The sequence below is a fragment of the Lepisosteus oculatus genome, chromosome 25 (assembly GCF_040954835.1).
Source record: "Lepisosteus oculatus isolate fLepOcu1 chromosome 25, fLepOcu1.hap2, whole genome shotgun sequence".
Taxonomy (NCBI): domain Eukaryota; kingdom Metazoa; phylum Chordata; class Actinopteri; order Semionotiformes; family Lepisosteidae; genus Lepisosteus; species Lepisosteus oculatus.
Window position 1 is genome coordinate 1490529 of NC_090720.1, and position 23285 is coordinate 1513813.

Here is a 23285-nt window from a genome sequence, read left to right on the forward strand (position 1 = left end):
ATTTGCAGATGCTTAAGCAGCCCGATTCCCTAATGTGGAGAGGAAACAGATTATGTTTGTATCAAACGCTGCCTAAGAAGGGGCTAATTATGGTAGAAGCCTGCCTTGTCAGGATTTTTATTCTTATATCCAAATATAATCTATGGGAAAACAAATCCTCCTGTTATTCAACATTCTGTCTAGTTTCCAGCTTCTGAGTGACAGGTGCAGCGTTGTCGGTGTAAATCACCCATTTAAAGGGTATTCTGGTCTCCCGCGGAACCAAGCAGGGGAAAATATCGAATTTTTAAAGGCGCTCAGAGAATTCGTAAGGAAATGACCCCCTATCACTCTTGATTCCACACTGGTTCCCCATTTAACACATTCCGATATCAAAGGAGAACAAAAGTATCAATACCTTCGCTCGGAAGGTCAAGTTATCTCTTTAAGCCCATGCATTTAAAAAGAAAAAATTCACATCCCTTAACCAGACAGGGGGAAAGCGAACCCCGAAGAGGTCGCGCTTTTTAAATCCTTTTATAATGTGGCCAAATGAACAGCGGATCGGTATTATTTTAATTTTTAAAGTCTGTTTATGAAATGCAATCATCCTTCATTAAAAATGCAAGCCGTGCTTCAGTGCAAGGGTAGCGTAAATGATTCATGGTTTGATATCTCTCCTGTATAATCTCCTTCTCGAGGGAGCCTCCTCTGGCTGCTTCGTCACACTCCTCAAGCTGCTATTATTAAAAACGATTCCCCGTGATAAAAGGAACGGCGCTGCAAAACAGAAGGATGCAGAAGAGGGAGAAAAGGAATAAAATAAAACAGAACCTCTGAAGTATAAAAACTCATCTGCACAGCTATTTATTCTGCACAAACGTTTAGTGTGAAGATTGCATTTGCTTTATGTCGTATGTCATCTACAGCTTGGGAGATTGATGTGGCAGTGAGCGCGCTTCTGATTTAGGAAAACTAGCTAATCATAATGTACAGTTTAGCGCAATCTTGCATAATTAACCGCTTTGCACTAACCGTCTAATGCATGCTAATTTGAAAAAACCTTCTCCTGTTACACACACACACACAGCCCCCACCCCCAGCAGATCGCCTCTGAAGCGAGGCTTTGTTGCCGTTCTTTCTGCAACAACAGCGGGGATAAAACTCACATTTTATGGGACACAGCGACCCAAACATCATTTGTGTTATCCCATCTCCCGTGAGGACATCAAAGCCTCAGCTCGGCTCAGCTCGTACACACATGAATATTTTTTTTTTCTGCATGAAAAATAGAAAGGAGCCGTGTTAAAGGTCAACCTAGGCATCAAATCAAAACGGCTGTACTTCATTAGGGCACGAGTAAATAAAGCATTCGCATCCAGACCCCGCAACAGCCGCTGCATGAGCCCTCCTGCACGTCTCTTCCACGCCCAATTTCATCTTTCCTTTTTTTTTTTCCCTTTTCGACACCACATTAGGATTATAATCCCCTACACTGATCCCAGGCCAAGGGCATCTTCATTGCTTATTCCACACCAAGTCACAAGGATCAAACCACTTACCCGGGTTTTAAAGGAGCATTAATTCTAATTGTGCCAGTTTCTAATGTGACAATGAAGCAAAGACGCAACTGTGCAAAAGCCAATTTAGTGCAACATCTTTTATTTTTGTGTGTATATTCACCACAAAATGCCTCAGCAGCCATACTTCAAGGATAAAAATGCTTTTTGTTAAAAAAAAGAAAATCCCATGTTACTGTCTGAGCTACTGTATAATCTGTCTTTTACTGCCTGGATTGAAGGTTCACTGAACAGGAGAGAGAAGAATGCATTAGATCAACATCAATAAAAAGGAATTCTAAAACCTATCAGTGGCCATAATAAAATACCCTAATCTAAAGTGCTTGGGGCCTTTCCTTTAACATCCCAGCTAACAGTATTCAATATTCTTCCTTATTGCTTTGAATAATGAAGGCTTCCCCCTTCTTTTAATTCTCCTCGACAGCTCATCATGATGAAAACATGACATATTTGTACAGACAAATCTTTTCCTTTGCTTTCCTGGCTAATAAAAATACGTTATCCTGGAGGGAAAGAATATTCCTCAGACTTTACACTCAACCTGCACCTTTCAGGTACCCCAGGACTTCACCTGCTCCACGCATGGCATTTATGAATCGGGATCAGGAAACAGACATTCGAAACTGCATTTTTTTTTTTACAGTGCATTTGTGCTTGTTCACGCTATTTCCCACAAGATTCATTATTGCGGCATTACCAAGTCTAATCAGGTAACTCTGCAGTGTTCACCGAAACACACTCTACATAGATTTAAGAGGAATAATACGTACAAGAATTTGGTTTTAAATGAGGGTTTTCTGGGACCCTCCACTGAAGCCATTAGGAGCTCGAGACTATTTTGCAGTCTAGATTTCACGCTTACTTTAAATTCAATTCTGTTACACTGCACCTCTTTTGAGGAAGATTGTTTGATATGAGGCCTGCTATAACCACATCAGTGTTTTCAGCTCTCACATGTCAAGGAGAATTAAAGCGCACTTGTCATTTTTCATATTATAACTCGCCCGTTTAGACAGTACATCTCGCACTCCCTCCCTCGGTTTTCCAGCGCAAATATCCACCTATCATTGGCTTTTATCACCCTCATCACAGCTGCAATCATTCAAAATGTTTATGAGCTTTAAATCAGCTTTTTAATAAAATCAGAAAAATGGCTAAAAGATGCATTTTTACACACTGCAGAGAAACAGGAGCAGGAGTACACTGCAGTCTTCTACAACACGTTGATTAAATTCAACAGCACAGTGGCAATCACAGCCATACCCATGGTTTAAAATAAACTCCACTTTGCATGGCGTACAGAGCAGGGATTCTGAATCCGAAACAGCAACAGGGATGAATACAAGGCAATTGGGCTCATGTCTCACTAGTGTAATAATGTGCCAGGGTTCAAAGAAACAAACGTGCAGTTCCTTTTATAAAGACAATCCCCACATACCACTGAGGGGAAATGAAGAGCTGGAGGGGTTGATTTGAAACTGCTTTTAACAGTAAACTGCCTGAAATATTGACTTATAAGGTAAAAATCATTTTCAAGATGAGCAATTATCAATCGGGCTGCAAACACCGTTTTACACCTAGTAAGTTACTGTCCTCGTGCTTTTTATTAGGAAAAAAACACCATCCGTTATTTTGTCTGGTTTCAAGATAGAGGAGGAATCTCTCGCTCTACGGTCATCTGCACCAGGATTTGCAGCTTGTGCCTGGACCGGGACAGCTGCACGGGAAGAGTGTCTTATTTCTACGCCGACTAATCTTTTACCTGGAACTGAACATAAAACACTAGTTTTGAAGTTCCCCACAGAAATGGATACACCTTCTGCATTTAGTCCTCGTGTGCGGTACTGCCTCAATAAGATTTGAATCGAACGGTCGACCATTTTCCTTCATGGAGGCAGGGACTTTACATGTATTTGCGTGAAGCAGCCTCCTTCCTCCTGTACACATTCTTCAGGAGTAAGACAAAACAAAAGAAAGATCACGTCCACCCAGGGTCCAGCAACTACAACAGAAAAAAACTGTCTTGCAGAAGCTCAGCTGAAGGATCGTTGACCTGTGCAAAATGCACCAGGAGAAAATCCCAGATCACCTGTCAGCTTTCTAGAGTTACATCTTTATAAAATGTAAAAATAAACCATTTGCAACAACAACAGCACTGGCAAGTGGCAGCATGATGCCTGACTGTTCCCCAAAACGTTTTTCAAACATCCCACCCACACAAAAAGGGGTCTTCCTCCATTACTGCGACCAAACATCCACAGGAAGAAAAAAAAAACTGCTGCTGGCTACATCAGGTCTGGGCTTCACAGAACCCTCTATTATGACAGGAGGTTGTTATGAAGAACAATAGAGGGCAGCAAATCAAGTCAGGCAGATACAGGCCATAATCTGAAAATCAATGTAAACCACCATCCTATCAAGATGAGAAGAGAAACTGGCAGGAAAACCCTTTACATAAGCATTGATAACTATCGCAAAAGCCATGCTCTCCACTGGCTTAATGTGCTGCTTGGGAGGACTGCGACAGCTTACCTCACGCACTCGGGCCAGAGCGGCCTAACCCAGCACTTCAGAGAGACCTTCATACACAGTGGATGGGACTTATTATTATTATTATAATATCTTACACTTATATAGCGCTTTTCTGGACACTCCACTCAAAGCGCTTTACTGGTAATGGGGATCCCCTCCACCACCACCAGTGTGCAGCCCCACCTGGATGATGTGACAGCAGCCATAGTGCACCAGAACACTCACCACACACCAGCTCTCAGTGGGGAGGAGAGCAGAGTAATGAAGCCAATTTATAGATGGGGGTAATTAGGAGGCCATGACTGGTGAGGGCCAATGGGAAATGTGGCCAGGACGCCGGGGTTACACCCATACTCTTTTCTTTATCAGCATTTTGGCTGCATTTAGTTTTGACATGGCGGTGAAGGAACACAGACGATCTGGTCAGAGCATCTCCATCTCCAACACTTTCAGCTCGGTACAATCGCCCTAAAACAGACCAAGGCGGGTGGGGTAAGGGAGGGACATCTTCTTGCGCTTTTAATGCTGGATACACGGCTTCGTCCGCTCGTCCGACGCCCTTTTCCCTTCAAGGCAAACGTGTTGCCCTTGGAAATGGTCACCAAGGATCACTCTCAATGCGAGGCTGCCTTTGATGCAGGCTTTTGCATACACATGCGACAGTAACCAGCAAAAAATGTTTTAATGGACTTTGTTGGCCTGACTCTTTATACATGGGGAGACGGGGACAAAGGCAAGGACTGGAAAAACAACCAGGCAAACAGGAGTGTCCTCTAAAGCAATAGAGCAGGGTGTCCAATTCTGATCCCGGACAGCCAGCCAGTCTGCTGGTTTTAAAGGTCTCTTGAAGGCACCAGGACGTAAAGAGCCAGAAACAGCTGTTAAAACTGACCCAGTCAAGCCAGTGATCAGCTGATTTAGCTTGTTAAGAGCCAAGGTGGAAAGACACCCCAAAGCCAACTTCACTACCTAAAAACAGAGCTGAAAATACTTTGTTGCCCAAAAGGTCATCTTCCAGTTCTAAGTTTTTTACCGAGAACAACAGTAGATGCATACAAATAAAAGGGCTTTTGACAAAAAATACAGTTTACAGATCAATGTCTCAGTGTTCAATGGTTTCAACAAAGGAACAGATCTGCAGGTATATTAGTTCTTTATCAAACAAATGAATTCAGCAGATTATGGTCCTTGTCCAAAAAAGTTTTAAAAAATCCTTTAAATTCAGGGATACAGAATAAAAAAGACTAAGTCAATCTCAAACATAAAAAACTGACATTGTCTTTAGAAGACAGACAACAACATTCCTTGTTCAGGCACTGTTCCTGTGCCAATATATGACAAATTGTCACCTTATCTGGTTCTGTTTGAACAGGGACGATGAATGCTTCCTTAGAGCAGTATGTTTACTGAGCCATTTGTGAGCAAACAGTGGAGAAATCTCAATTTAAAATGCTTTCCTAGAGAAGAATGAAAATGTTTAGCCTATCACTGTCCCGCGCCCAGAAGAAATCCAAGCTTATATTATGCATCAGTAAATTCACTAACAAACTGCTTTCTGTTCCCATTCAAGCAAGTGCTGTAAATGCAACTAAAAGCATAAATCCATCAATTACGAGCTGGCTCAAATCAGTACATAAATCCACAGAAGTGCTGGTATTCTTCTGCCTGACCAACAATGTCTTTTTTCTATTACAGGAACAAGACTCTTTTCATAAGAAAAACACCCAGGGTCTGTAATAAACAAGCACAGCATTAGGACACATCATCTAATTTAGGAGAAAGCAATTGAACTACACAAGTGGCCCTGCGATTCTGCACCACAAACGCCTGATAAAACAAGTCAGCTCTTTATATAATCTCGGTCTCCTAAATGGCACTTACTGGAAGGTGCTGTGCCATTATGCAAGAGCACTTTTCTTGTTTTTCCTGATAAAATCTCCCAACAATTATCCCAGCAATAAAGTGTACATCAAATGGATCCATATTTTGTGCATTACAAAGCATACAAAATACTTTATACTTTTTAGAATAAAATGTACCTCCAGATGCAACACATTGATTGAATGTAGACTGTTATAACCATGTCATGGTTTGTTTGGCTTTTGTTTGTTAGGCTCCTTAACAAATGCTGTGCAGATTCAAATGACCGGGATATAAAATGACAGACCTGAGACACTCAGCAGTCCAGCTGTCCTCTTAACACTTCAGTCTGCAGTATTACTGCAGTATTAATCAATATCATTGATTGGACTCCCTGTGACCCGAAATGCATTGCACGGGATAAACTAGCCTGCTCATTCTTTAAATCAGTCAAATATTGGGTATTGATCACCAATTACTTTTTATTAAGATGTCAGAAAAAATTCTGTAGAGCACGACCTTTTCAATGGAAAAGTAGGAAAAAAAGCAAGGATCGATCTGAGCTGATTTACAACATATCCAGCACACCAAAAAGAACAAGAAAGGAAGAAAAACAGCAGACAAATAAGGCAATGAAATTCAAGTGATCAAATGATTTATTAGTTCTATAGGACTAAAACTTTCTCACCATCTTATTTACTTATGAAATGGCCATTACAGCAAATCTGCAGGGCATTTTTCACAGAGGAAAAACATTCTTCTTACGCGCTCGAGTCTGGCTGTGTCCTCTGCAAAATAAACACACGGACTGGGCAGGTGGACTTTACATACAAACTCCACTGGTGCTTTTCTTGTTAAGAACAGGGATGCACAGAAGCCTGAATCCTGCTCCAAGGTGATGCAGCGCATCAATACTAAAGGTAAAAGCACACAGAGCAACCAATGCAAACCTAACACCACCCCCAGCCCTCCCCCCGGGATCAGATTACTCCCAAACATATTCCTAGTGGAAAACCTAAAACACACACAACACACACTTAACCCTTCCTCTTTTCTCCCTACCCCCAACCTACCGTCTGAATTAATACCTCCAAGTTGCAGAAAAGGAGAAGTCTGAGAGAAGACAAAAGCACAGCCTACGTGCAAATTTGCCAGAAAACCGCTGCAAATGTAAGAGTGGTGAAGGGAGGAGGGGGTCATCCATTTTTTTTCCTCCTTTTTGTTTCCCCTTCACAGCAAACAATCAGACAGCCATGGCTAGAACACAGATTTAAACTAATGCACCATCCAGCTGTATAAAACATGATAGAATGACAAGGTGTGCACTCAGTATAAATCAAGGAACTGTCTCAGGAAGCGACTACTGAGGGCATTATTTAAAGATGGTGCAATATTACAGGAGACTTAACAAAAACAGCTCCAGGCAACCATGGGGGAGAAGTAATAAAGCACCGGTATGCATTGTGTGTTTATGCACTGCACATGCAATGGTTTGTCATTCAAGATGACTCAACCTTCCCTTTGCAACACAGTATTGTTCTAAATCGCTTTTTCTCCTCCGAATGTAAAGGGTGGTATGTCATTCTTCTTTTACGGCTGAATATTCAATTCTGGGGTCCTAATAAGGCACTTGGCTCTTCGTAGCTGAAAAGGAAAACTGTCCTCAGCAGAGAAAACCATTTCTCAGTCCTTTGTCTTTTTACTGTGGCTAGAATGGCTTAGCATTGCAATTAAATCAGGCGCATGGTTAAAACAGAAACATCAGCTTGTTAATAGTTTTCATAACCAAAATAATCCCATGGCACTGTAATTTCCAGGCATCTGCTTTTGTTTTGCTTTAAAATTACAAATGTTCTTTTCCCAATCCCGCAAGTTGACTCCCAAGCTTGTATTTGTCTGATCTCAGATGACATCTTGGAGCGATCTAGTAAAATTCCTCACAGCTCTCTTATTAATTTTAAAGCGCTGGCTGGCACACACAGCCTAACATCTTTAACGCAGTGTGTCAGGACATGCTTTACGCTAGAGAAACACAAGCTGGAGCAAATAAAAACACCCATGTTTCTGGAAAAAAGACCTGTATGCTCAGAAACACCAGCTTTATCTGGAGAGGGGATTTATTTTTTTTATTGTAAATACGCTGAGCAGAGCCCTGTCACTTTTGATTAACCAATCTCCCTCTGTCACTGTCCTGCCTTTGTAAGGGCTGCACAAAAAAAAAAACATTTCAGCAATCTAGAAAGTGCAGGGTGATTTTACTGAGCAGTCCAGGAGGATGAATTGGAAAGAGGGCTTCATTCACAGTTCAGGGAAAAAGACAACTAACCGCAGTCCTCCAGTCTTAGAAAATGCACCGCCACCGCAAGTCAGAAAGCCTACTCTGCAATTTGGCAAGCCTAGTGCAATCTTTTTTACTGTGTGCGCACAAAAAAAGCGTACACGATAATGACACAAAAAAATTAAACCAAAACCTTCCCAGCTACCGCATAATGAAATCCCTTCCGGTCCACTCTGGGACTTCATAAAAAGACACGCCTGACAGTTCAGGAATCCTTCATAATATAATTGAGGTCCTAGCAGCGATAATCACCTGCAGAGCAACAGACATGGAGCTTGCAAATCCCTCATACTTGAAGCTGCAAATGCGCCAAAGAACGACTGGCATTTCACAGGGCGGAGTTCGGGTTCTGGTTTCACACAAGTTTAATATCTTCGTCTTCAGGTCACGTCCCCCCGAGGACAGCACAAGCACAGCAGCAGTATACTACAGCCCAGCGGGCGGCACAAGCCCAGAACGGACTGAAAGGCACAAAGAAACTCAATAAAGGCTGGCCACTGCCAACCACAGGCCAGAGTGCGCCTCTCCACGTCAAAAGAGCTCTGTTTTTGGTAGCGTACTCACTGCAGTATGTCAGGCTAATATCTTAAAACACACCACAGAGGCCTACACGGAAAAAGCTGTAGTCAGTTACAACTGTTTTGGCATGTGCAGGATAAAACCTCCTTTGAAACGAAGAAGGAACTGACATGTCATGTGCACGACTGTCAGCAAGTGTTGACAGACTGTTCAATTTAATGAGAGCACCGCACCTGAATAGCCTATCAAGCGTTGTTTGAAACAGCATTGTTACTTTGTCCAAAGAATTAACTTCTACTGCAACGAGTGAAAAGAATACATCCAAGACAGGTTATTTTTTTTGTTAAAAAAAAAGCATTAAGGGCAAACCAGGTATCCTAGAAGGTTGCTTTAATTTTTAATAACTCCTGTAACAACAGCACATGGAGGCTTCTGCACATGGCTGTATAGTCTTACAACCGAAAGTGGGTTAATAGGGATGATCCAAGTAAGGAATAAAGGAAACTTAAATTAAAACAGACGGCCCTGGCCTCACTCACATTAGCATGATCATTGGTGAGGCCAGTTCCAGCTGTATTTACACACACGGCACTCAGCAGCACAAGAGGGTCAATAGCTGGGATACATGGTGTGTTTTAAAAATGCAATAAACGATGCACACCATTTTAGCTTAATGGGTGTCGACAGAACCCTACAAGAGAACAGGATTTTGTTGCAAGGAGAAAGGCGGCCTCCCTCGCCTGTGGGCAGGATGTCACACTATTAGTGGCTGAACTGCACAAGCAGGAGGGAGCACTCGCTCCTGACGAGCCGAAGACAAACAAAAAACTCGGACCTATCGAGGGCGACTCAACACTACACGATCCTCGGTGCAAAAGCCACAGCCTAAGGAAAAGCCTTTTTTAAATCGGGAAGCTGCAAGATAGCAAAATTGCCAGTGCCCTACAAGCCTGTTCATTTTTCTTAAAAACCAGAACAGGTCTGGAATTAGTGCCGTATGAATTGCATACAGATCCCTCGTCCCCCCCCCCCCCCACCACCAATATTCACCACTACTGCCTATCTCATCATTTTATACTGGAGTGTACAACCTCTTTGTGGAATATTGATCAAGTGATACACCGATATAGCTAACATACTGTAGGTAGAAGTGATTAGTGTACAAATCCCAGAACCTTTAGAGGAGAACAGCTTCATACCAGCGTATTTTAAAGGCTGGGGAAAAAAATCCTGCCTTTATATTAAACGCAATGAGATTACACAAATCAAAAACAGCAACAGCACGCCAGTCCTTCACATGGGACACCCTACAGTGTCAGGAAATGTGACAGGAATAGACCTCCAGTGACAAGCTACTGTTTGTCACAAAGCCTGCCATGCAAGCGGATTGTGTTACCTATGAATAGGTATATAAATGTATGACACACATTTATGTCAAAGACCTGGATCAAGACTGCAAAAATCCTCAGGATAGCAGCCTGAATCTATTTTATTGCCTCAGGTTTGGCTGATATTGCAGAAATGCGTTTTGGGTTGGTTGTGATGCCCGGAATTGATATATAAGGAAAACCCAAATGTTAACTGGGATTATTTAATGGATTCCCCCCCTCCCCCAAAGCAGGGTTACATCTATTTGCACAGAAATTAAAAGCCAGACTCTGCACTCCACACCTGTAAAATCTGGATAAAGGGACGCATGTGTATTTATACAATGTGCACACTGATGCATACAAACGTTCAAAAACAATGTAACACGTCTACTTTAATTATTAACCAACCATCTGTTTAACATCACTGGGCCCTGATGTTCACAGGGCTACAGGGTCATCTTTCTAGTGATTTATGGGCTCCATGTGCTCTCGGTTACTGTTAAAACAGCCCCCCCTTCCTTCTCATTTGAAAATCCTTTGCAAAAACAAAAGGCCTTGGTACCAACAGCTACGTCACCGTGTCTACGCAGATGGATAATTAATTCAATTTTATTATATACTTACAGGCGACGTCCGACAAAATTAAAAGTCGGTTTGGATGAATTAGGTTTAATTGAAGCTTACGTTAGGAGTAAACCTGCAAGACTTTCAACCAAACCTTCAGATCTTGATCACAGCACTACAAAGTGAATTCTATAATGGTGCCCACAGATTATTTACATTAGACTGTGCAGACAAGACTATGTACTCTTTTACACAAAGGTATGTGGAAGGATGGCACAAGCTCCACATGAGGAAAGGTGATATCCTGGCTTCTTTCGAAACAAGTAAATTAGATCCGCAGATCAATTAGCTACTAGCAACCAAATAAACTAGATAGGACGAACGACCTCTTTGTTTGCAACCTGTCTTGTGTTCTCTATTTGTGAAACCAAAAGCACAGCAAGATCAGTCCAGCATCAAATGGCTCCCAGAAGATAAACTTCATTACTGTGTTCATACGAATAAATTACCCTGTGTAATCTGATTAAGGCTTGCTTTTTCACAAAGCCTTCAAAAATGGCTCGCAGCTCAGTGACGCCATTTAACAACCCCTAGCTATTTTATACTACAGAAAATGTTCTCAATAATCTCTGTATGAAAGCCAGTCTGTAACAGTGCCTTGACAGAAATATTGATTGTTGTGACGTGGTAAATATGTTAACCGCAACAAAAAATACAGATGATTTTTTTTTTTTAAATTAAGTCACTTACCAGTTTGTCAATGCTTCCAGAATGTGATCTCATGACACAATTTAAGTGCAGTTTTCCACAGTCCCATTAAAATGTGCCTCCATGCCCTTAAGCAAATCTAGAATGGTCAATAATGGGTGCGCACTAATGCATCCAATTCATTTTACCCTTCTTAACAAACGCGTAAACAGCCTGTTGATTTGCAAAAGCAAAACAATGCCAACAAAATAGCTTCGCAGGGTTGATGTAAAAAAACGGCATCCTTGTCAAGCTTACTTTAAATTAAACTTTCGACTCACACATTTCCTGCAACAACATTGGAAATTAAGCAAGAAAAATAAATAGATTTTCATTATTTATTAAAAGGCCAACAGATGCTTATCCAAACTGTAACAGTTGTTTGCAAAGCAGATTGGAGGTGTCTTTGCCAGAGACAATGCTATTTCTGTACACTGCTATAGCACGAACCATAAAGCAAAACAGGCACAGTGCAGGCTACTCAAGCACAACAAAACTTGTTAATGGATTTCAATGACAGCATCAGCCATCTACTCCATGTGTTATTACCGCTACAACATATTTCATACATAATACTAGAAAGATGTGTGAGCGCAGTAATACCAGTGTTATGCAATTCATTATTTATCACTATAAAGGTCGAACAAACACACCTCATGATTCCTCAGCTGCATAATTAAACAGCACACCTGTCAAGAGCCTTTTCTTGTATGCTAAACAGTACACTTGCTCAATTTGCTGCCTTTAACAGGCTACATGCCTGAACATTAAAACAGCGCAAACCCAGCAGTACTGCAAGGTGATGGACGTACTCCAAAGAAAACTGCCTGCGCTCAGGAGAAAGAACCAAGAAACTCCTTTTAAAAAGACAGTGGGGATGTTCAAATTAAGCCACACTGCTCTTTGCAAATGAATTTTAACGCGTTTCGCTGTCTTGCTCATGTGTGAAAAACACAGCTTCTCCTTGGGCGCACTTCAACAGGTTTGCTTAACATCCGCTTACCGGCTTTTGAAAACAGCAACTTAAAAATCACATCTCGCTGCTAGCTAGCACAGCAGGAGCATTCACTAGCTCCACTTACTGCCTTTTCATTAATGGCAGCTCAAGACTGGCCACTACAGTTCCATCCCATTTCTTGCCTCCTCCTACATACCAGAGGTCAGATTTAAAAAAAGGCATGAAGTCAACACCCTCCACACAAACCAGATTTAGTCTTCCAGAGATAAATACAAACCGAAATTTTCGACAACCGTTCCGAACAACTGTTCTCCTCCGATTTCCCTTTCCCCTCCAACAAGCCTCTATGTTTCACAGCACGATGCCGTCGCCACAGGCTACATGTGGCACGGACAGCCCCAGAGCCGAAATTAAGAGGGGCTCCTTCGCACACGAAGAAGAGGTGTCCCAGCCGAGCTGCCAGGCCAAGCCGGTGAATCCCAACACGCTACAGTCCTTCAGCCCACACCTGGATGAGCTGCAGGCAACCAAAACAAAGCAAGACAGGCCAAAGAGCCTTTGTGGTTCCGGACTTCTTCTTGCCTTGCAATAGCACTAAATTAAACTGGTCTCAGCAAAAACCTTTTCCTTCAAAGAGGATCCACGGAAATGTTTACACACTGGCTCACTTAGTCTTGTAGCAGAAGCAAAGAGTAGCAGAAGCCTGACTAGTCGAATTCTCTGATGTATACTACCACCAGGCTCATTTTGCACGCAGCGCCTTGTGAAGTATTTTTTTCTGTTCTGTAACAATAACTTACTGCTTAGTCAAATACACAGAGGAAAGCGCGAAAGTTTCCCATGGGAAATACAAACTCAACCCAAAGCACTGCTTCAGGTTCAAAAGTGAAACAGACCAGAGGACACCACTGCCAACTAAGCACATTTTAGCTCGAGACCACGAGGATGACGACAAAGAGATGTGGGAGTACGGAACAAGCTAGCTTGTCATGCTGTTGGGCTTCTGGAAATCTTATATGTGAAGGTGGATTTAAAACCGAGAAGGTAGAAGCACTTCTTTACACTAAGGGCTGTGGGGGCGTGGAACAAGCAGCTCAGTCATGTTGTTGGAAGCCCATACCGTGACTTCTTTCAAGAAACAGCAGGGGGAGATCCTGGGAACAGTTCACTAACTACCAAAAGGGCTGGCTGGACCCAACGAACTGTCTCCTCTCGTTTGTAAAACAAACAAGCGCTGTTGAAAGTTCCAGTACCAGCAAGTGTCTCCTCAACGGCCTGGTCTCTGCACATCCCGGAAGAGACTGTGTGCATAAACAAACAAAAAAATACTGGGGGCCCAGGATCTTACAATAATCTCACGGGGGGTTGTAAAGGCTTGTTTTAGCAGGAAACAGCGGGAAACCGTCCTTCACTAAAATAAGACGCAGAGTTCTTCATTCCTGCGTGCTGTAATTTTACTCCTCTCCCCTAAACCACAGGTTCTCGGTGCGGTTTAGCACATTGCAAGTGTTAAAACTCAAAATCGGCCCGTCCCCTCCTCGCTTAACAACAGAACTTTGTGAACAAAGCCCTTCATCCTCTCACTGTCCCAGCACGTTTCATTAAAGAAAAGGTGAAAAAAAATAGGTTTGTTTCTATAACACTGACACATGAGGGCAAAAAATTACATCAGTGCACACACACACCCCCAAACATACAAACACACAAGTCTGAGTGAGTAAACTTTTAAAAAATAAGCTTGGGAGAAGCAAGGCAAGCGAGCAAGAGAATATCCCGATGCAACCTTATCCTGGACACAACTGGGGGGGGGGGGGAACTGGAACAATAGAACATCAGATCGACTCCACGATTTAATATCTTTCACACAAACGATCCACCATCTTTAAACTGTTGACTTTAATGATCTCAGAGACTACTCATGAGGCAGCTCCAGTTTCCGTAGGCAAGGAGGGTCTGGACTAAAGGCAGCGGAGGGCGTCTTAAGGACTTTTCCTTTTTTTTTCCCACCCCCAACAGCCCAGACACTTATTGACACGATCAATACGCTTCTCGCCCTCCGCGATGGGGAACAGGGAGCTGAGATTGTTTTAAACCGCACAGCGCGTTTGTCTTACGCTATCTCCTCCCCCCGTGAGCCGGCTCACAATGGCAATCGTGCGCAGCATGCGTGAGGGGTGAAACCGAGTGCACGCAGCCATTCATAATATACACAAAACACAACGGCGTTTCGCTCAGACACCTCCCGGCCGGTGGCTTGGCCGGGCTTGGCTCCCTTCCAGAGAGCGAATACCGTCCTGTTCCCGTCCAGCCCCCCCAGTAACGTCAACCGGACGGACCCCGTCCGTCTCTGGACCCCGGCTTAGCGCTGCCGAACAATGACTGAGCCATCGTGTGAAGAAACTGACAAGGGGACCATTTAACAACACTGACATCAGCACCAGCCTGCCAGGGCCAATTAACACGGGGTTCGGACAACCTGGCTCTTGTGTTTGGTTGGTTTTGAAGGAATTTTTCTTCTTCTATTTCGATTTAAGTGAGGGCTTAAGACGTCTCGAAAAAAACATGCGGCTGCTCTTCACACGACTTCCCAAGAAACGAGTTTTACCAAATGTTTCCAAGCACGTTCAAGGCACTGGGGGGGGGTGTCGCACAGTTCAAAGACTGATTTCTGTTCTGTTTTTGTCCGGGTTGTACAACAAAATGCTTTGGTCCCCCCCCCCCCCCTTAAAAAAACCCACGAGGTGATAAAAATAAAAATAAATAAATAAAACACCGAAATTCACCTCGTGGGTGCGCAAGACTCGCAGGTCAATGTAACAATTACCCAGCAGAAGTGCGTTTGACTGTTACTACTGACAAACCAGGCGACCAAAAAAAATAAATAAAACTAAAACCTTCCAAAACCACTAAACGGAAAACATTCCCCGGCTGACCCGCTTTAACACATGTCAGAAAGATGGATCGGTTTATTTTATTTATTTTTTTTTGGTACCACCGTGCCGATTCTATCAAAAGCTTGCTTCTTTTGTCGCCGTTTCTGAGGGCAAACAAACCACAAAAACACAGTTTCCCCAAAGAAGAAGAAGAAGAAGAAGAAGAAGATGAGGAGGATGATCATAACAATACAGAGAGAGGGGTCTGGTCCCTTTCATTCAAACTAGCACACCAGCCTGAATTGTAAAAGAAAAACACGGATCTCTCCCCCGCCACCACCACCACTACCACTACCGCTGGCGAGCCCTTATTTTCAATGAAACCAGCCGGAAATTCACCGTCTCGTCCTCCCCAGACTGCCCACCGTTCGCCAAGTACACACGCTGGTGAATTTGAAGACTTACCTTTTCGCTTGTTCTACAACATCAGTGTTTTGGGAGCGCTCACCGCAACAACGTCAAAAAAAAAACAAGGCAGGGAACTAGAGGCAAGGGGGAAGTATGTGCCACTTTTTTGCGTGTTTTTTTTGTATAAAACGTCAGCGACCGTTCCCGATGATCCGTGTTTTTGTCATAAATATTTATGGTTCGGAATTAAGTGTGGCGTGTGTGTGTGTAAATATCAATGTTAGGAGATTTTTTTTTTCCTCTCCTCTCTCCGGATAAGACAGAAACCACCTTCCTGCGGGGAGGGTCGGAGTAACACAAAAAAAAAGAGGCGGGGGGGGGGTGCTTAGCCCACCTCTCAGTATCGGGCGCTCCGATTGGCCGCCTGGGTGGTCTGGGCGCGATCCCAGCCAATGAGGTGAGAGCGTGTAGTGATTTAAAAGAGTGTCTGTGCGTGCCACAGTGTGTGTGCACCCGTGATGTGTAAAAAAAAAAAGAGCCGAGCGCTTTACAATAAGGTATCGATTGTGTGTTTTTGAAACGTGAAGATGCGGTTGGAGAGATAGGTTCCAACCTTTATTTCCCCCCAGTGGACTCCTAACCGCTCTTTTCGAGAAATCACTCGCACTAAGGAACCCCCCACACACACACACACCATCACCACCTCTCAGATTAGACATCGATTTGAAGTGCATTATATATCCAGCGCTTCTGGATTTCAAATATGAAAAGGCGGACCTGTTCATCTACGGTTCCGCTGGGAGCTGCTACCTGCGAGTGTGCCTTGTTGTGCAAAAAAAAACCCAAACATTTCTGACCTGCCAGTTTGCGAATGATGTCTCTTTGTTTCGATTTTAACACCACTCCCCCCCCTCCCCAGTTGAAAATCACTGAATTGAGGTGTTAACTGTAGAAATTACCCGCCGCAGTCAATTCTGCGGCTACAAGGTGAGTGCGTGGTTTATTGAACAGCTCCGGCGATCACCGGGATGTCTGAGGCTCAACACACAATGCGAGACCGTGTCAACACTGCCGTTGCTCCTGAGAGATAAGAAGATTGCTTGGATGGGGAGAAGGGGAGATTAATTTGCGTCAGCGAAACCCATCTCCAGCTAATGGTCACCCGAGGGAATGTGGAAAAAGTAGCCCTTGGTGTGTCTCCCTTCTCTCTCGCCGACCCAACCAGCGACAGTGCAAAGTCTTCTCCGTTTATTACAATGTACATCACCTCCCGTGATTTAAACCCGGCCGCGGCTTCCAATCGCGTCTCGATTGTCGAGCAAACTGCCACAAGATTACAGCCTGCTTAGGCAGGAGTTATAAAGGGTTCCCTAGCAGACCAGCCAATAACACTACAGAAATCGATGGCGTCGTTTGCAACCAGTGCTACTGGACCGGTGTAAACGTGCAACTGCGGGAGACTGCGACCAAACCCATCTTGTGACCGTTTCATTTCAAGAGGTCTCATCAGTTGCATTCGAGAAATGGCGAGAGTTTCCGATTCTAGTTCGACGGTAACTGTGAGAACCCCATTTGGGCGATAAGCTTGTCAATCACCTGAAAATCGGAACAAATCAGATTTTACGGGCACCCTGGACCGCCAAACGTCCTTGCGGAAGCTCGGGTGATTTTTATTCAGATTCACTTGGGGGTTTTTCAAGTTGTCTTACATAAAGCGGGGGGGCGTTTGGGAATTGAACAGGCAAAAGATGATTCTGGGTAAAGCGACTTGATTTGATCGGAACTCGTGTATTTATTCGGGGCACAGGTGAAAGGGGGAGTTCAAAGTGTCGCAGCACTGGAGTCTCCGCCGCCATCTTCTCGCCGGTCCGGCACGGCCACCCTACCCTGCTCGTGGCTGTGGTCACTCCTCGTGTCCGGCGGACCCACTCGGGTGACCGCCCCCAGACCCCAGCGGAGGGGGTACCTTGCAACTCACCCAGGAAGTGTCCTGAGTCTCGTGTGCGGACCGTCTGTACCGCATCCTTCCCCATCGGGGCAGCTATCTTAGGCGGCATAACTAAAATGCCACACACAAAAAAGCGAAGAAGATGTATCAGTCTAGGGTCATTTCTACCCATTTAGGGTCTATCACCCCAACAGAAATGAACCTTCTCCGTTCCATGTAGCACTCCTATAGAGGTAATAATTATCTTTCCGTTTCTCACAGACTCAAACCCAGAGTACGACTTATTCTGTTCTGACAACAAAGGCGGCGTCTGTGCCCCTTCTAGAGATATTCCACTAGCACATCCCGAGTTTAAAAAAAAAACGAATCCAGGAATACTGTACCTCCGTCGACACATATGCATCAAAACTGAGCTTGTTTTCACACCAGCAGAATTATCAACTACCGTAAAAAGGGATGAACTCGCTGGAAAAGTGACTTAAAATGCGCTTCATTTGTAATACGCTAACAGCTGAAGGCAGAAGTCTAGGGAAAACACGGGACACGTGAAATATATCGGGTTATTTTTAGCTCATCAGGTAAACAGCTCTGAAATCGTAGACGGATCTTTCAAAACGGAGCAAATTGCGGCAGAGCACGGGGAAGCTTCCTCAGCTAATTTGCGAATTTTTCATTCGACAGCAGACTTTGCACGCCAGCTCTCGTAGGAAGTGTGCCGGGGAAGGAATACGCTGTGACAACTCTGTACAGCGGCAGGCATGAGGCTCTAGTGTCAAGTGTTTCGCGTCTCGATTCTCGCAGGCTTGGCGCGCCTCCGTGCCGGACCTGAGCGAGCTCCAGCTGGACGGCATGAGCTGCAGGCGAGCCCCGTGCTGCCGTTTGTGGTTTAAGGAGAGGAAAACGATAAGACTGCGGTCAAGTGTGCAACCCATTCCGCCGGGCCCCAGTGTGCATGAGCAATTCTGCTTCCCAGGGAAAGAAAAAAAAACCGTTCAAAGCGGTTTCTTAAACATTTTTTATCGCTTCCGAAATGCCTTCCGGTATTGTCTTAGTACGTGCTTTTTGTTTTGTTTTGGAACTCGGCATACAGAGAAACACAAAGCGACGACCTCCGCAGGTGGATGGGGCTCACAGTGCCGCCCGCGGTCCCGGGTGCGAGCTGGGCGCACAGCGAGCTGAGCAAGAGCTCTCGAGACGTGGTCGTTGTCACGGACGGAACGGGTCGACCCTGTCTGTGAAGCGCGGGGTGGGAGTCATTAGGACAAGGGTACCCGGAGGCCCGCCCTGCTGGCGAGGGTGGGCTGCTCTGTTCTACAGGCACACCACAGGGCGAAGGAACGGCGGAAACAAAACCAGGTGAAGCGTCCTCGCCCTAGTGAAGCAAAGAAGCCCAGACCCGTCGTGAAGGGGGACCGAGCGAGAGCGGAGCCTCGGAGAGACTGGCAGGAACTGCTACAGCTCCGGGGCAAGACACTGGACTGCGGAAAGGGGGAAAAAAAAAACAGGCTTCGACCTGATCGAAGGAAGCAACACAACCTTCGTCTGTAACTTGAAAGGTGCGCGTGTGTAATTGACATTCTGCGAATCCAATTCAATACCCCCGTCACTGCTGCCAGCACCAGGCAGATGGCCCGCATCTCATTTCAACGGCAGAGCTCCAGTATTTTGGCAGCCCTGCGAAAACCACCACATTAGTCATCCTTTATGTGCAAAACACAGTAATCTAAGGGATACTGAATCAGCGCGTCGTTTGTGATTATAATTACTATTATTGAAAATGAAAACATGATCTAAAGTATCCCGACAGTGTGCGCTCCACTGCAGTAATGTGTGTAGGCCCAAGCCATGAAAACTCCCGGTTTCTCACGGACGGAAGTCATAGCGCCCAGACCCAGGAGTCCCGTGGAATCGCCTGACCCCCTGCACACTCGTGGGGCTCGGACCCACGCTGCAGGCCTCGCGGTCACGGGACGGCAGCGATTGATGGGGGCCGCCAGACACGCCCCCGTTCAGCCGGGCACGACCTGGACTGACGTTCGGATAAATCAACATGCTTGTGTTTGCGCTGCTGCCCCAGCGACACAGTATCAAACCTGAAATGTCCAGGCAGGTGGAAAGAAATTAGCGGCCCTTTTGGGGGGAGGGGAGGGGCCCTCGCCTCTCATTGGTTTTCCGCAGGTCATGTGACAGGAAGCCCCATGAAGGCACGTGCCAGGCTGAGTCGCCCGCAGCCGCAGGCAGCAGGCAGCGGGTGTCTGCAGGGCACGGCGTGCGTCGTGTGCGATCTCCTCACATCAATGTGTCTTCTCGGAGACTTGAGCAGCACCGAGAGCCCTGTCGTTATATATTGAGAGAGCGATCACACGTGAGATACCCCAGGTCGCCGGTGGCGTTTCTGTTTGACCGCTCCTGTGGTGCAGTGTTCGATAATTAAGTTGTGTTTGTGTGTTTATATATACACACACACTCTGTATGTCCCGTCGGGGGTATACCCTGCCTCGCACCCGCTGCGCCTGCTCCTCCACGACGCTGTACTGGGTGAAGCGGTCAGGAAGTGGTATCAGACACACAAACAGTACAGTAGTGTGGCAACTTTCAAAACCTTCACAGAAATCACACACTACTGAGACACGGCCATTTGCGGAAAACACCGTTACAGATAAAGATGACTGAATATTGGGTATTATGACTGTGAGTTTAAGAAGTAAGGCAACTAGCCAAGGCATTGGATCAGATTACACATAATCTTTTGTGTAAGAATATCGTCATCCATTAGGGAAATTATTTTTAAACAGCCTATTTATAGGATGTCTATCCACCATGCATTCACAGGGACAATAAGACCCAAGACACCGCAGCGAGCACCGAGATAGATCAGCGATTATTTTTCTGTAAAGGAACCGAAAACCCGTTCTGTCCAGCCCCCGTCCTGGGGAGCCACAGTCCTTTCATTCCTAGAGGTCACCCTAAATCAGTGGGGTGCAGCGCTGGTTCTGGAGACCCCAAGACTGTCTCGCGAGTCACTCGTTTCGAACACCATGGCAAAAGTCACGCGAGAGTTTTCCCACGTGAGGCTGGGTCTCTGTTGAGTGACAACGGAGGCCCGGGTCCGACTCCCCCGGCGGTGGGGGGCCGACCTGATGCGGCAGCGACAAGGGCGCCCACCTGAACCCCGAAGTGTTACATTGGACTGATATGTACTTGTAACCTGCTCACGCCTCCATCGCTGAAGTGTGTTCACATGTTGGTCCCAAACAAGTGCCAAGGAGACTCTTAACAGCTCCCGTCCTTAACTGTTCACAGAAGTGTTCCCAAGTCCCAGGGATGGGAGACCCCAGATTTCATTAGTGGAGTCTTCCTAACCCCTGATCTTCTTCATGGGTGTCGCGTACCGTTCAGCTATTTACCCTGAAAAGACCATCCACGTACCGCCCATCGCAAAGATGCCCGTGGAAAGGAACGCGGGTGTTTGTTTTCTACAGTGTGGGTCATTTCCGTCTTCTGGCGCTTAACCGATTGGCAATTGGCAGGACAGAAACGTCACATCAGCTTCTAAACACAAATCGCACGTCAATGAACCGTACAGGGGGGAAAAAATGAAAGGGTGGGAGAGGATCTAATTTTAATACAAATAAGACGGGGGATTGGTCGCCTCGTCACGGCATCGCATTGCGAAAAGACCACAAGTGGGCTCGCTGCAAGCCGAGTCATAAACAGCGCTTCTCCGCCGGTTGCAGCCAGCGGTAGTGTGACGATGCCGAGTTAACTGTGCTGGGAATTTACCGCTGAGAGATGTGTCTTTCACGGGACCGGGGACACACGTCCAGTCGGGAAACAAAAGTATGTCCGGACAGCGGTGGTGTGTCTTAAACGTGCGCTCTCGCTGTTGCCACCTCAAAACTTTCCAGGCCCTTTTACACGGAGAAACGAGACTTAAAGAAAGCGAACCCCGACCACAAGCGTGATGATCGCTGAACGTGATTGATCCGTCTTTGGCTGATTTGTAACCTCATCTGGCGTGTTTACAAGTCGTGCCCCCGGTGTCCCTATAATTAACTCATTTTTCTCATCTGTACGCCGACAGCCCGTCTCTTATTATCGGACTGCACCGGGTAGCACTCTGTGTGGAGCAGAGCTTCACATTACAATAACTGATGTTGATTTCACACGCGGCGTATATGCGCTTCCTAGGTATTTAAATTAAATTTTAATAAAAAGGTGACTGTTTCAAGTGGGGTGTGATCAGCCTATTAATATAACCAAAACGCGCCTAAATTGAAATGATATGGTTATTGAAATCCTGCTTGAATCACTTTTTTTTTACTGGACTGCAAAATAATATATATATCTAATTATTATTGATTACTAAAATCACATCCTCGCTTCATGTGATCGATTAGATTGGATGGAGCACGTTTTTTACTTTCAGCCGTTCTACAAAGCCGTTAAAGGCACTTTCTACACCACCACAGTACTGCCACCTCATGAGGAAAAAAATACATTTTCTTTAAATCCTCGAAGTTGAGATGTTAAACATGTTTCCGAATTTAATTCGGAATTTAGCCAGCAGCCATATCACCCTGCAACTCACAACTGGCAGCCCACTGAAGCTCAGCAGGTGTGAGCCTGGTCAGTACCTGGAGGGGAGACTCCTGGGAAAAACTAAGGTTGCTGCTGGAAGAGGTGTTAGTGGGGCCAGCAGGGGGTGCTCACCCTGTGGTCCATGTGGGTCCTAATGCCCCAGTATAGTGACGTGGACACTATACTGTAAACAGGCACCGTCCTTCGGATGAGATGTAAAACCGAGGTCCTTACTCTCTGTGGTCATTAAAAATCCCAGGGTGTCTCTCGGAAAGAGTAGGAGTGTAACCCCGGCGTCCTGGCCAAATTTCCCATCGGGCCTTACCAATCATGGCCTCCTAATAATCCCGCTTCATCACTCTGCTCTCCTCCCCACTGATAGCTGATTATCCAGAAAAGCGCTATATAAGTGTAAGCAATTATTATTAATATTCTGTGCATTGACATGAATCTCGAAAGCTGCTCCTGTTACACGCTCCTCGCGTGTTTCTGCGGTGTCACCACCAGAGGGCGCTGTTTGGCAGGCCAGGGCGGCGGCAGAATCGCGTTGATCTCCCACCTGAAAGGTGAGGAACACGTGCAGAAAAGTAGTATAACACACAATATTACACGGAACACGGGACTCTGAGAAACACACCCTCTGACACACCTGGGCACATCATCAGCGATGTTGTTTCGGGTCTTTGAACCTCCTCCAGGTGGTTTCAGGTTGGTCGAGCCCCGGCTGGTGTCCAGGTGGCGCTGGCGCCTGCAGATCACCTGGATCCACAGCCATCTTGAGGCGCTTTCTGCGGTGGTTTCGAGTGCCGGCGTCTCCCTTCACCCCTGCTCACCTGCCGCACCGCGCCCTCCCCCGGAAACAGACGTGTGCTCAAGGTGTTGAACTGACCAGGCACACGGGCGCCCGTGCGATGGCAGGGGAAAGCATGAGCTACAAGAGGAAAATCAATTCATCGACGGAAAAGCCTATGTCCTCCTGTGGCCGCCGGTGCAAATGAACTGCGTTGTTGCATTGCTTAATTCCAGTC

The 23285-nt window shown here is 45.5% G+C and overlaps 1 protein-coding gene across 3 annotated transcripts in view; it reads right to left on the reverse strand.

Moving 5' to 3' along the window:
- The window catches only part of rerea (arginine-glutamic acid dipeptide (RE) repeats a), a 153117-nt gene extending 137054 nt beyond the window's left edge, over window positions 1-16063 (reverse strand). For all 3 annotated transcript variants that reach the window (XM_069183825.1, XM_069183826.1, XM_069183823.1), the window contains exon 1: window positions 15786-16063. The gene's annotated coding sequence lies outside the window, so the exon portion shown is untranslated. The remainder of the gene's footprint in view (window positions 1-15785) is intronic.
- Window positions 16064-23285: the final 7222 nt, after the last annotated feature.